At 40.2% G+C, this 14,030-nt stretch overlaps 1 protein-coding gene across 1 annotated transcript in view; it reads left to right on the top strand.

The window, feature by feature from the left end:
* Window positions 1-14,030, top strand: part of btbd11b (BTB (POZ) domain containing 11b) — a gene marked incomplete at both ends in the record, with an annotated part of 67,998 nt that overhangs the window by 25,689 nt on the left and 28,279 nt on the right. The gene's annotated exons all lie outside the window — the stretch shown is intronic.

The following is a 14,030-nucleotide window of genomic DNA, read 5'->3' as shown; positions in this document are numbered from 1 at the left end:
ATAACTTGACTGAAAAACGGATCGTAATAAATAATCGTGACCTAAATGTGTTCTTCTTCTTCTTTTTTGGAGTTGACAGACTGGACGCAGCTTATTTGCGTTATTCTGCCCCCCACAGTCTGAAGACGTATCTGCATTTAAGGGGTGTCCCATTTCTAAGTGACAAAATAACCCTCAACACTTGGTTTTGAGGGCCATTTAAGATTAAGGGTTGAGCTTGAGGGTTAAGATAGGAATTGGAATTGGCCCTAAACCCATATAAGGATCATGGACCAACGCACTTCATGTGTTTATCCTTCACTCACAAGTACTCAGAAGTACTGAGAGGAATAAATGACAGTGAGTGAGATGTTTCATCTCTCATTCAGAGGCTTCTTCAGATCTGAATGTTGGTGGTCAGCTTGAAAGAATGTCACACAGCAGTTACATCACCTCCTCTCCTTAGTGTCAGTCTGTCTCCATGAGGAAGTAATCTAATGTACTGAAGATGGACTTCACTTCTTCAATGTTTGTTCTCTGGTGTTGGCCAGATTCCATCTTTGGTTATTCGGCCAAATGCATTAAGCTGAACTGATGAAGACGAACAGCCAAGCGAGCTGGAAAACAACTTGTGTCTGCGTCAGCTCTGCTGGTCAGGGACGGACAGGTTGAGGTTTGGGCTCCACACAGCTCTAGGTGCCTTTTGGCCGCCGTTAATTATCACTAATGAGTTGAACATGAGTGACCAGATAATGATGATGGACTGCGCATCCCCATGATAGAACAGGAAATGATGGGAGGAGGGGTGTAGCAGCAAAGATGGATTTTGATGGAGAAGATGAATGGATGACCACTAGGAAAACATTAAATCTGCATTTACTTCCAGGTGAAATGAATGCATGCAGGCATTCATTGCAATCCTTACCTTTTAAAACTTGGGACAGTGAACAATGCCATTTATTTCATCAACAGATCCTCTAAACATTTGATTTAAAGATGAGCAGAAGTAAGAGATGCAAAATAGCAGCGACCACAACATTATCACCAAGAGTAATGGAGTTGTTTTGTTTCTGGTTCACCTGAGACATCACAGTTCATGCATGGGTGACACAGGGGTGATAAAATAAAACGCCAAAGGTCAGATCGACCACTGGCAATAGGAACAGTGTTAATCAGCTTTAATAGGGACTTCACCTTGGTTAAAAGAAAATCCCAGGTATACCCACAAGGGAAGAAGTGTATACAAATGTGTAATATTATCCAGATTTTCCATGTGCGTGCAAGTTGTTCAGTCATTAATCAAGAGATGGTTTTAAAACAGAACAAACTATAAATACTATACAGAGACAGGAATAAAAAAAAGAGCAAAGTTTCATTTGAGAACAGTTTGTGTCTCTGAGAGACTTCACCCTCCATGTTTTGCTGACTTAAACTTCCAAGTGAACCCCACCTCAGGCACCAAGCAGAGAGTTGAATGCTGTACATTTCAACAATGGCTCCCTTTTTGCATTTATACTCCTGGCATGCACTGTTTGAATCTCGCAACTCAGCAGAGTGAAGCCGGAACTGAGTGAGAATGTGTGTGTGTGTTTGGTGTGTACATTTGCATGTGCACATACCACAGATGTGTTCATCTGGTTTGTGTGGAGGGATACGTGTGTGTGTGTGTGTGTGTGTGTGTGTGTGTGTGTGTGTGTGTGTGTGTGTGTGTGTGTGTGTGTGTGTGTGTGTGTGTGTGTGTGTGTGTGTGTGTGTGTGTGTGTGTGTGTGTGTGTGTGTGTGTGTGTGTGTTTGTGTGTGTGTGTGTGTGTGTGAGCGCGGCGTGCACGCTCCGCGCACCGTGCCTGTGTGTTTGGATTTGAAGTGGCTGCTCCCTGCCAAGCAGCCTCCTCCACCCTCCGTGTTTCTCACAGCAGAGGCAGTGTGTGTGTGATAGATGCTGGGAAAATGTGTGGAGGGAGCTGGAGGCAGAGCCAGCCTACAGTACCTGCAGCTGACTGCAGTCAGTCAGTACAAGGCAGACAAAACACGATCCCTTCAATGTTTACCTTGGCCGGCTTTGTGTGTTTCGTTAAAGGATGTACTGTTGGTGTGGGCTGTGACAGTTTTAACCTGCAATAACAATCCTGCGAGGGCAATGTGACCTTGTTGGAAAACTTGTCTGTCACAGTCGATTTGTTTGGCTCATTTTATTTCTGTTTATGATGCATGAGGTAGCAGCAAGTTCTGTCTCTTTAGTTCCATTGGTTACAATTTGAAGATACATTCTTTTTTTGACTAAATGAGTGATACAGTAATTGCTCCATTACAGGGCAATTGTTCCCTCAAAGGACTGAACAATGAAGACATTGAGTTTTTTTTGTCAGACTTCCCACTTTCTCCATAATAAGCAATACATCTGAGGTCCCCGGAGCTCAGAACATTGTTTAAAATTGAATGATCACATTTACGAATGCTCTTGCATTATCAAAGTGACAGGAAAATTGGAGGATCGGAGAGGGTCGTTCCTCGGGCGAGGGGGGTTGAGGGAAGGGGAAAAGCATCAGTGGAGAGTAGAGCAAAGCCCCAAGCCTCATCAGTCTCTGTCAAGTACGGCCCTCAGTGTCCGTGCTGCACACGGATACTTAGCAAAGTCAGAATGATAGATTAGACAAGGTGAGATAAACAATTAGGGAACAATGAGGAGGTCTGTCCCTCCAAAATCAGTGGTCTGCCATTGTAGGAGAGGAATAATGAATGAATGAATGACATGAATTAGTAGAAAGGAAATTGCTAAAGCTACTTTTTGATGTCAATAATGGGTGAAAAGTGTGTCTTAAAGTCCTATGGTTGAGTGCATATCATTTAGGGGGGTTTATTGGCAGAAGATGCATAAACTACCTATAAGTATAGCTTGATTTTTTTGGGCCTGATCTAACCCTAACCCTCTACTTTACAAACGTCGCCATGTTGTACCACAGTTTTTCTATTGCAGCCGGAATTAACAAACCAGTTGGAGCGTGTGTTTTGAAGTGGAAGCTGGTGGATGGTGTTCATGGGACACCTTAGATCCCTGACACACTGTGAAATGTAAGTGTGAGCAGTTGATGTCAAATTATGTTGGGTTTAAAAGGCTTATGATGGTTAAAATGGATAAAGGCTAAAGGTTAAATGTTACACACACTGTGACACTGGTTTTATTCATATACTACATGTTGACAATGTGCATGAGGTTGTCATGCAGGTGTCTAATAACACAGTAAGAGTCCCACTGTAAATACAGCTCACCAGCATTTACAAAGACGAAGAGAGAGTGGAGCAAGAGCTTGACACGTTTTGGTAGTGACGCACAATACGGCAGGGGTCTGTGGCCTCTGTGCCAGGATGGCTGTAGTTATCAGATCATTTCAGGCCGTTTGCAGACACAGGACTCCTGGGAGGAGCGAGGAGGAAATGGAGATGTGTTCTGTGGCCAGCAGTCAGGTGTTGATACTGGATATGACGCTGCACAGTCGCATTTCTGTGTCTAAGTATGTGTAACATATCAATCTTTTACGGAGAACAATGGAGGCATTAAAAACGAGAATATTTAATCAGTCTTATTCATCATTCATTCAGAAATGGGCGGACGTAACACCACATCACAGTAAAAAAAAATATGATTAAAATGCTTTTGAAATAATATTACAAGCCATTTTCATTTATTTGATGTTTCTACACGAACTGTCCAGGGTGTATCCCGCTATCGGCCTATGTCAGCTGAGGATAAAGTGGTAGATAATGCATGGATGGATGATATTTCTACAAAGAGAAAGACAGGAAATAGGAAAACAGTTTTTTATCCACCCCTCATCAAATTGAGCTCTATGACACAGGCGATATGTTATCAGGATTGTTCCGTCATGGTATTGGTCTTTTTATGGGATAACTTGAATAAATGTAATACAAAGTTGTCCAGTAACAGTGTTATTACAAAAACACTTTACCGATTCACCTTAAACATGCTCCACTGAACCAGCTGTGCTTTAAAAAACCCTGGTGTCATTTTCTCATTATTTCACTTAACATCCAGGTTATGTTTTTGACTCAAAGTTTAAATCGTTATTTCTTTAACTCTGAGCAAAAATCTTCATGGTGACATTTGCTGAAGTGAAATGTGGTGATTTACAGTGTAAATGTAAAGAGCACGGGCAGAAATAGTAGCAGCAGCAATTTCAGGGTTACATATATGACAGTGGTGAAATATTCCTTCGTAAAGTTATGTAAAAATGTATGCTTTTTCAACATGGCAGTTGTGGTGTGGTTTATTTTTGTGCGGCGGAGTTCAGATACACAGCACACACTTCCGGCTGGGAAATATCTCTCTCTCTCTCTGTCTCTCTTAGATGTAGACACAGATTCACTCTGGCAGTATGACCATAAAGATTTAATCCTATTAACTTTGGACACTTCATCATATTTATGGCTCTGAGTTTCCATATCCGAGAGCATCTTCACTTAAAAGCCCGTGTTTACAAGCCGCTCACTGTGATATCGCCCTTTAAAATTTCCCCTTGCAGCAAATCTGGTTTTATGTCATTCGTCATAGCTTTTAATTACTCCACTGCCCTCGGTGCTAAATGAGCAATTACTTCAGATCATCGCTGCTTTTAGTAGGATTCCCCGTGTTTGCCAAAACTTTTCATATTTTTCCGAGTCGTAACTCGCACCGATTGATTTTCCCTAAAAGTGTCACAGACGACACTGACCCTCTTTTTCATTTTGCTTTCCTTCCCATATCAGATTATGTGAGATAATAGTCGGAGAGAAAATATGAAGACGCTCTCAAAGGCTCAAACGGAGGAAGAGCAGGGTGAGCACAGAGATTACACCTCGGTGACTTCAGATTTTTTCCCTGTCGATTGCTAGTATCGTCTGTAAAGCATTCTGCTGGAAGCCTGGATATTACACACAAATATTCAGTATCACTCCAAACAGAAGAAATGAGAGGAAAACAGAGAAATAATTGCGAGGGAGTTGGTACCTTTGAATAACACACAGCCTGCAGGGAGGCTGTTTTCCCTCTGATTGGAGAGGGCTGCATAATTGTAGTTGTCACTGGTCACTACTTGTGTGTATGTGTCGTCTCGAGGACTTGCAAAGCATGTGTGTTATTTTTTTTTTTGCTGGACTTATTCATATCTGTATTTTTAGTTCAAGCTGTCTGGAATGATTCAAACTGGCCGCGGTCTCTGACCTGTCTCTGCATTGCATTCCTACAGTATGCTGTGCACCAGCTCTTGTTACATAAAGCAGAATGATCACGTTGAAGTTTTCAAAATGAAACATTTAAACAATAGAAAATGAAAATGTGAACCAATTCTACTTAAAGCCACAAAAGTTCTGCCCACACTAGATTAAATTACTTTATTTTATTTATTATTTTCAATTTAAAATGGTGAACCTGCTGAAAGAAAAAAAAAATATATGTCGAAAAATGTGTTCAGTATTACTGTGTTTGTGACTGCCCTGTATAATAATATTGAAATTAGCATCCCTCAACGTGTTAATGGAAAACACAATTTCCAAAAAACTATTTCTCCAAATTAACCGAGTTCCCTGGTGTCCTAATGAACATGTCTGTGACATACTTTGTCAAAATACCATATGGATGAAGCACCACAGCAGTTCAATCACCCTGCCAAAACAGCCCTGTATCCACTGGACAGATAAATCCTCTGAGGCTGCAAGTTTGTGTAGGACTCTGTGCTGCACTGTGGAGCCAAGAATAGAACTTTTTACGGACTTTGCTGACTGTGACAGTGAGACAGACACACATGCAGATCATCAAAATTCTTAAATGCAGGACCTATAATTAGTAAATATCAGTAATAAATGTAAGAGAATTATAACCTGAATACCAACGTCTTCCTGTTCCTGCAGGCAACAATACCAAATAATAAACAATACAACAGTATGTCATATTTCTTTCCTCTTTTCTCATTTTTAGAGTTTATTGTTGCATAGCTTTAAAAGTTAATGACACACTTCGAATTGATTCCTGTTCATAAAGTATTTATAAAGTATTTACCCTGAAGGAAACCGCTCTTTCAGTAAATGTGAACCAAACAAAGACTGCACTGAATCGACTGTCAATGCTCTGTGTATAGAAATAAAGTGAAGTAGCAACAATGTGGAGGGCAGAAACATGATTAACTGGACAGTTTGAGTGTCCAGTGACACGGATTTTTGCATTCATTTTAAAACATTAATATCTAAACAACAACAGAGAATGATTTGATCTCGCTGGAGGAATCGATGTGAAAAAAACGCATAGACGTGTTTCCATCTGTGGTTCGCTCGTCGTTTACGTACAAGAACACATGAGGTGGAGTGTTGATGCTTTTTGAGTGTCGATGTTGGTGCTTTTTTCAGAAACGACATCAAGAGTTATGGTTGTTGCCCAGCAATAGGAAACATTCCATTTAAATTCAGCTGAACACATTATTCATTATGCAAAGTTTGTCAGAGTGAATGTGTCAGGGGTTATGGTTTTTTAAATTATTAATAATTATTAATATTAATATTATATGTGATGAGGTCTTGTGACAGGAGCCTTCACAAGATCAAAATTTGATGAGTTTTCTCATGATTTTCAAGTGTTTTTCCTGTCTATTGATCGAAACTCCAGTCCAGTAGGTGGCGGTAATTTACCTGTGAACTGGTTTGGTAACTGCAAACAGAATTCACAACCCACAGAAGAAGAATAGGCGTTAACCGAAGTCACAAAAGAAGATGTTCCCAACACTGTTAAATAATGTTGTCTTGCAAAATTTCAGTTAGTGTATTTGATGCACAGTGAAAGTCTGGAGAGAATAGAGAGCTTCAATATTGCCCTAGTCTTACCAGGGCCGTGCTGTCAGGGTGAGTCATCATGAAAAGTAAAAACTAATAAGGAATGCTGATGAGATATCAAACACACAGTAACCAGACGTCAGCAGTAATGTGCGTGCTGCCAATGAATAGTGAATAAGCACCAACCTCAGCAGCCGTGAACCTCACCGCTTTTTACTCACTGCTTTTAACTTAATTAAAGACTGTTTTTTTGAGTCACATATTTTGCCACTGAATTTTTCATAAAAAAGTGGATAAAGGTTCTCTCGTGAATAGAGCTGAAGGTCTGGTCACACTCCCAATAATTAAGAATTTGGGCGTGTGCATCCATGTCCTGGCATTTGGTTGGAGTTGTATGCAGTCTGGCTTGTTTGTGGCTCCTGACTTGTGCGTGTTCAAGTATTTGTGGTACAGTCTTCATGTGCCTCCCTCCTCTGCTTGTATCCTAATTTAAATGGACATTTTGCGCGTGTACATGTATTTTCTCACACACTTCTACCTTTGTAGCTCTGTGGCTGGATCAGGACGCAACCATTAAAGACTTGTGGCTACCGCAGACCTTACTGTGGTCACCAGAGGACCCAAACCAAGACTGTACCTCTTTCACAGTCCCATACCTGAAACAGAACCGAGACGTACTGTCTGCCTACACAGTTTAATAGTAATACCAACACTGTGGAGATTATTCAGAATGCGTAAAGCAGCCATTTAAAGATAGAAGGGCTTGATGATATACGTTTCCCACTTTCCCCCTCACCATGTCTCCCTCTATGATCACTCGTCAGTATACAGTACATATGGTAGCCATCTGGCCTGGCAGAACACAGTTGGAGCCATGGGGGAGCACGACTGAGATCTGTGTACAGTAACAACATGAATAATAACCCTCTAGAGCCATAATGGTGTGGCAGAGAAGAAGAACATTTAAAGTCACACATTATCTTACTTTTGCATTACTTTCATCAAAACACCTGCTGGAGCATAGGTGAGCCTGAGGTTTGATTTACATAGCACATCTGAGAACTAAAGGCCTGTACATCACGAAAACAGAGAAATGTGTTATTTTTTTGGCATTCATGCCAACTCAAAATGCCAAAATGCCAAAACTCAAGTGCAGAACTCCTGGGAAGTCCTCATAGTACATTACAACATTTCTGCATTAACCACGGTATCTTCAAATGTCTGGCTAATCACCAGAGGTGGAAAGTAACAAGATACATTTACTCAAGTTACTGTATTGAATACTTTTTTCTGTATCTTGTATTTTTTAAGTACAATTTAAAATCAGAATTTTGTATTTTACTTGAGTACGTATTGACTCAAGTATTGTACATAGTTACTTTATAAATCCTATCCGTTACTGAGAAATTCAGCACAATGAAGACCAACAGGGGGAAAATATACACCAGAACCAGACGAATGATGATGTGATTAGCACCAGCACTGGCGCGTGAACATAGAGGAAGGCGCACGGCAAAAGTGACGTAATATCCTGTCCAAAATAGTTTTGGATTTCTGACCCCTTGTCATATTTCTACTACCCCACGCAAAGTAACCAAGTAACTTTTACATAAAGTACATTTCAAATGAGCTACTTTTTACTTCTACTTGAGTACATTTTCAGAAGATTACTTTTACTTCTACTTGAGTAATATTTCATCAAAGTATTGGTACTTTTACTTGAGTACAATATTTTAGTACTTTTCCCACCTCTGCTTATCACACAATAGTTGTCAGACACCACACAAGAAATAGCTCTGCCCAGATGATGTGTCAAGAACAAGCTGCAAGAACTCCCAAACAAGGGCTGCAAGAAAATAATGACGTCATTCTTGTGGCTCTGGGAGAGGACAAATCTCTGTTCTTGTGGAATATTGTATGTACACAGACCTTAACTCACGCAGTGTCTACTACAGGCTCTGTCCTCCACCTGAGGTTTGTGGGGAGCTGCAGTCAATCCCAGCTGACATAGGATGAAATGTGTGGTACAACCTGGACAGATCGTCAGACCATAACCTAATCACCAAACTGCATTTTTTTGGGCTGTGGGAGGAAGCAGATGTACCCAGAGAGAACCTACATGCAAACTCCACACAGAAGCCCTCGGTTAAACCAGGAATCTGTGACCTTCTTGCTGTGAGGCAACAATGCTAGCCACTGCAGCACCATATGGTCCTAGAACTCACTCTCGAAACAGCCAAGCTTTTCTCAGTGATCTGGCTCAACAGAACTTGCTGAATGAAAGTGCTGATGGTGCAAATCCACAAGTTATGTAATTTATCTCATTTAAGATTTATGTGTTTATTAATGTGAGGACTGCGGGCTTACTTACATAGGATATGATAACGTTTTGGGGTAGTTTTGAGCCTCTTTCATGACAATGAAACCCCTGAATTTATACTCATCTTACCTCACTAACCTACTAAACTGACTTTCCTCTGAAGTCTGACAGAAAACCTTTTTAAAATGCTGTCCTGGATGAGGTACTTTGGATATATTTTGTCAAAATAACTGCTTGGTTAGGTTTGGGGAAATACTGCTGAAGCGAATGACAACCATGCAGATTCTGCCTCTATCTCTGATTAAAGAACCACATTATCTGCATTTTTTTTTCTGCCATTTCAGCTCAACTGGCACATGATGTGAATTTACAGTCATGCATTCAGTGAAAATAATTTGAATACGTGTTATATTACATTACAATCACATCTCATTCACCAAGCCTTGCTTGAGTAGTTTCGTCCAGCCATCCCTTCTTCAGCGTCATCGTATCTGCCAGTGAAATGCAACGACGGTGTTCCTGCAGAGCCGTGGCATGTTTAGGGAAGTGCATTACTCTCTGTGTCCCTCTGAAATAGATTTAAGTGCAGGGTAGGAGCCACATCGAGGTCAGCATTCCTGCCCCACTGCTCCAGTCAACCCCGAGACGAGGAAGAGCGAATCTAAGCAACAGTCTGACAGACAGACACAGAGGGAGCATGAGTAAACATGACAAAAATGGCAATGTTTGCTTATTCATAGACAGCATTAGTGTCAGTCTGTATTCTCACTTAAAAAAAAAAAAGATACATATATATTATCAATGCTCAAATTTTATTTTTTCTTTCAGGAAAGAAACAAGCGACAATTAAACAGTAAACAATGTCTATTTTTGAGAGTTTGCATTTCTACACCTCAGGTTTTTATGGTTAATGTGAGGGTACTGGCAGGAGTTAGCATAGCTTAGCACAAATAAACAGTTTGCTTTCATGTTTGGTCATCAATCTTTGTAAACCTGTCACACGCTGTTTTTTTTTTTTTACTGAGCATAAATACGTGGACTAGTGGATAAAGAATGTTTTTTGACTAAAGATCACATGGTTTTGGCTATAACCTGAGAATTAATGTACTTTTTAATGCTTATTATAATTATTCTCGCGACCATGTCGTGGATCCGTTCCGTGCAGCTGCCCATCACGGACTATGACTAAGGTGCATTCAGTGGCATCTTAATGGCAGCTCCTGTACTCATTACTTCTTCTCCAGTGACACTGTCTCGCCTGGAGCCTCCTCTCCTCCTCCTCTTTCTTCCTCCTCCTCCTTTCTCTCCACTCTGACACTGAATAGCTGCCATATGGCAAACAGGACTGGTCCGCTCAAAGAAAGGCAGGTGCCCAATATCATGTCACACCATCGCATATCTGAAAACAAGAACCAGCTCATTATATCATTATGAGTATGAGCATATCAACAAACTGTTTTTAAGAGCTGATGTTACATTTTCCATAACAGAGAGACAGGGAGAGAGCAGCTATGGTCACTAGCTTGCTGCCATGTAAGAGCTCAGTCATTTCCTCCCTGAGGGTAGACAGTGCCTTGCATTAGGACACAGAAAGCCAGTGAGTCACCTTGCCTCTGTCCTCGCTGAGAGCATCTAGCACTTCACTGTCAGTTGGTTATTCCTCAGAACCAATGTTTAGGAGCTGGACTGTTGCAAACTTAAGTGTAACAACAGTAAGAGTTATTTTCCACACTCGTACTACTCACCCAACATGGGGAAAATGTCTCACGGTCTAGTCCGCACAGACTCTGTTTTCACTTGTTACTCTTTATACTGCATTTTATGTGCATATAGAATCATGTATCATAGTAATGATCATCATAATAATAATTATTAATAAAAAGATTTACTTGCAGCCTCACATGCACATTGTGAGAGTTGCTTGGGGTCTTCCAGTTGGCATCGTTCTGGTATTATTGATCTATGAAGCACATGGAGGAAAACATTCAGGTTATATTTTCTGTGGCTGGAGAAACTATATCAAACAGCAAGCTTACAGCGCTCAACCTACACAGCACATGTACCAAAGTAGCAAAATACAGAGCCCCAGACATGACAAAAACCTAATTGTGGCCACTAAATAGGTGAAGCATGCGCATAAAATACTAATTAGTGGGCATGAAATACCAATTTGAGGGCACGGAATTCTAATTTGTGGCCATGAAATTCATTTGTATAATAATTTTATAATAATGATGCTTGGTTGGGGTGAAAGGAAACATGGGGGACAGAGGAGAGGAAGGGGAGAGAGGACAGGAGAGAAGGGAGGTAGAGACAGAACAGAGAGATAGCAGGGGCAGAAATACAACATGTATGAAGTTATAAGTTTAGACAAGACAGTTCTGTATCAGTAATGACATGTTTATAGTACTATAGCGTAATACAAGCAGCAGCAGGGAAAAAATACTGATACATATTAATGATAGCATAATAATAATAATAATGGTGATGATATCATATGAATGATAATAATAGTCTCAAAACAGGATCTGGATCCTGCAGCCTGCAAGATGAGCACAGAGAGAAAGAGAGAGGACAGGAAGGAAAGACACAAACTAGTGAGAGAAATAATAATAATGAAGCCACAGCATATAATAACTCTTGTAGAATGAGACGAGAACTGATATTGTACTCCACACTGGGTTTATTAAAAAGTACCCAGTGTTCCATTTTGTGACAGTGTCCACGGCCATCTTGTCAAATCATGTCAAACAAACAATAAATGGATGAAACATATGGACGGTGCAGAAAGTGCAAGACACTTTTAAAAAATCAACCCAGTTCTTTAAAATACATTTTTATTGTGCAGTACTTTGCCAAATCACACCTGTAGGGCGTTAGTCTTTGCACATCAAACGAGTCTGGTCATTACTCCTTTGTTCACATGCTGAGCGGGCTATTTTATTTTATTTTTGTTATATAATTGTATGAGAAGAAAGTGGGAGCACGAAAAGTGTCGGTGTAGCCCTCCTGCTGCTTTAAACTATTTAATGGATTTCCCGGAGGTTGCACAAGAGCTCAGCGAAGAGAGCGCAATGTGAGCAATAAGGCAATAAATTAGGTGTTTGAGAGTAATACTTATTTTTATTTCTTCATGATAACTCAACCCTCTTATGACCATCATGATATTCAGGCTGTTGGGATTTACTCTTGATTTTATGGCTGTAGAGTTTTCCAAAAAATTAGTGAGTGATAACTTTCACTTTCTTCAATATCGAGCAGCTATTCACTATTTCTGTGTGTTTTGACTGTGCAATAACAGTTTAAAGGAATAAAAGACAAAAAAACGAATTGGATTTTTTATTTTTTATTTAACAAAATAGGAACTCATAAAATGACACAAATAATTTCACAATTACAGTTTCTGCCTGTTTTTGGAGTACATGTCCTGGCCCTGGGGACCCACTGCCCTGCATGTTTTAGATGTTTCCCTACTTCCCTACTTTTTGAATTTTCTAGATCACCATCGGTCTAGGAGTTACGTTAATGACAAGTATGCATGCCAATGCAGGAGGTACCAGAGGGGTTAACTCAAAGTGCTACAGTGGATATTTAATATTGAGGAGACATGCAAAACAAAAACGTCAAGCAACACCAAGTCAAAACAGAAAGAAACACAATCATACAAAACAGCAAATGCTATTTAACAGTTACAGGTCAATAGTGAACAGTTAGTAAGTAAATGCATCAAATTTTAGGTCATACTGCAGAAGACTTTGCTGCACTGATACTGAATCTTTCATAACTCAGTCCTGGCACAATTCAGTACCTGAGGGTCCAGCCAGTCATTGGATCAATTTCACTGTGTTAAACACATTTCATCTTCTATCAATATAAAAGTTCATTTTATTAAACCCTAACCCTAAAGCTCTAAATTTCATCAAGACTTTGACTTCCTTTGGTCTTATTAGGCAAAATTGAAATGAATCACCCGACTAGACAATGTCACCTTTGCTGTAGGCAGGCAGCATGTGCATTAAATTAGCCAAAGCTATATTTATTAGGGACTTCACTAGAGAATCACTGCGTTCAGTTTAAGTTTTACACACTGCAAAGACACAGGGATGCAGCTCAAACTTGCAGAGGAATAGGAAACTGCCTCATCAGCTTCATCCAAATGTAAATCATGATATTTAATTTAATATCTTACATTTCAATATTTCAGTAATGCTCAGCTAAAAGGCATTAATAATATTCAGATAGCTTCTTAACTGCTTTTTTCCATTACTATGTTAAAGCGTATATATACAGAGGCTATAAGGATGTGCAATATAGAGTGGCTGATATCTGGTAATCTGATCACCAACTATAAACACACCTGAGCAAAAAGTAGTCCACTCACCTGACTCTGCCCCACTCTACCTGAGAAGACACACCTCCTCATCAAGCCAACACTACTCACCTGTGATCACAGCTGCTCCTCATCTCCTCTAATCAGCCCTGCCTATACTCCAGCTCCTCACTCACTTTCAATTGCTGACCCTTCCTGCCTCTGCCTGAACCCTGGAGCTCACCTTAGCGTCTCTGGTTTCTCTCTGCCTGTGCCCTGGACTGTCTGGTGAGCTTTATGTCAGGTTCAACTCTCCTCATCTACTTACCTACCCACCTATCTGCTTGTTGTTCCCCCTCAAAGAAACTATGCATCTCTGCCACTCTGTCAAAGTTTGCCATTTCCTCAGCTGTGGTTTAAATAAAGACCGTTACCAACTGTCCTGCATTGTATTGTGCTGCATTTGTGTCCGCACTTCACCCGTTTCATTGAATTTGTAAAATATGGAAATGTGTCACAGTTCAAAGGTCACTTGTCTTGTTTTTATGAACAAAAAGAAAAACACCATTTTTTTTTTTTTCAAAAGTGATAAAATGAATCATAGCTTTG

The sequence above is a fragment of the Microchirus variegatus genome (genome assembly GCF_963457635.1).
Source record: "Microchirus variegatus genome assembly, chromosome: 8".
In the NCBI taxonomy this organism is placed as follows: domain Eukaryota; kingdom Metazoa; phylum Chordata; class Actinopteri; order Pleuronectiformes; family Soleidae; genus Microchirus; species Microchirus variegatus.
This window is presented reverse-complemented; position numbering and strand designations above follow the sequence as displayed.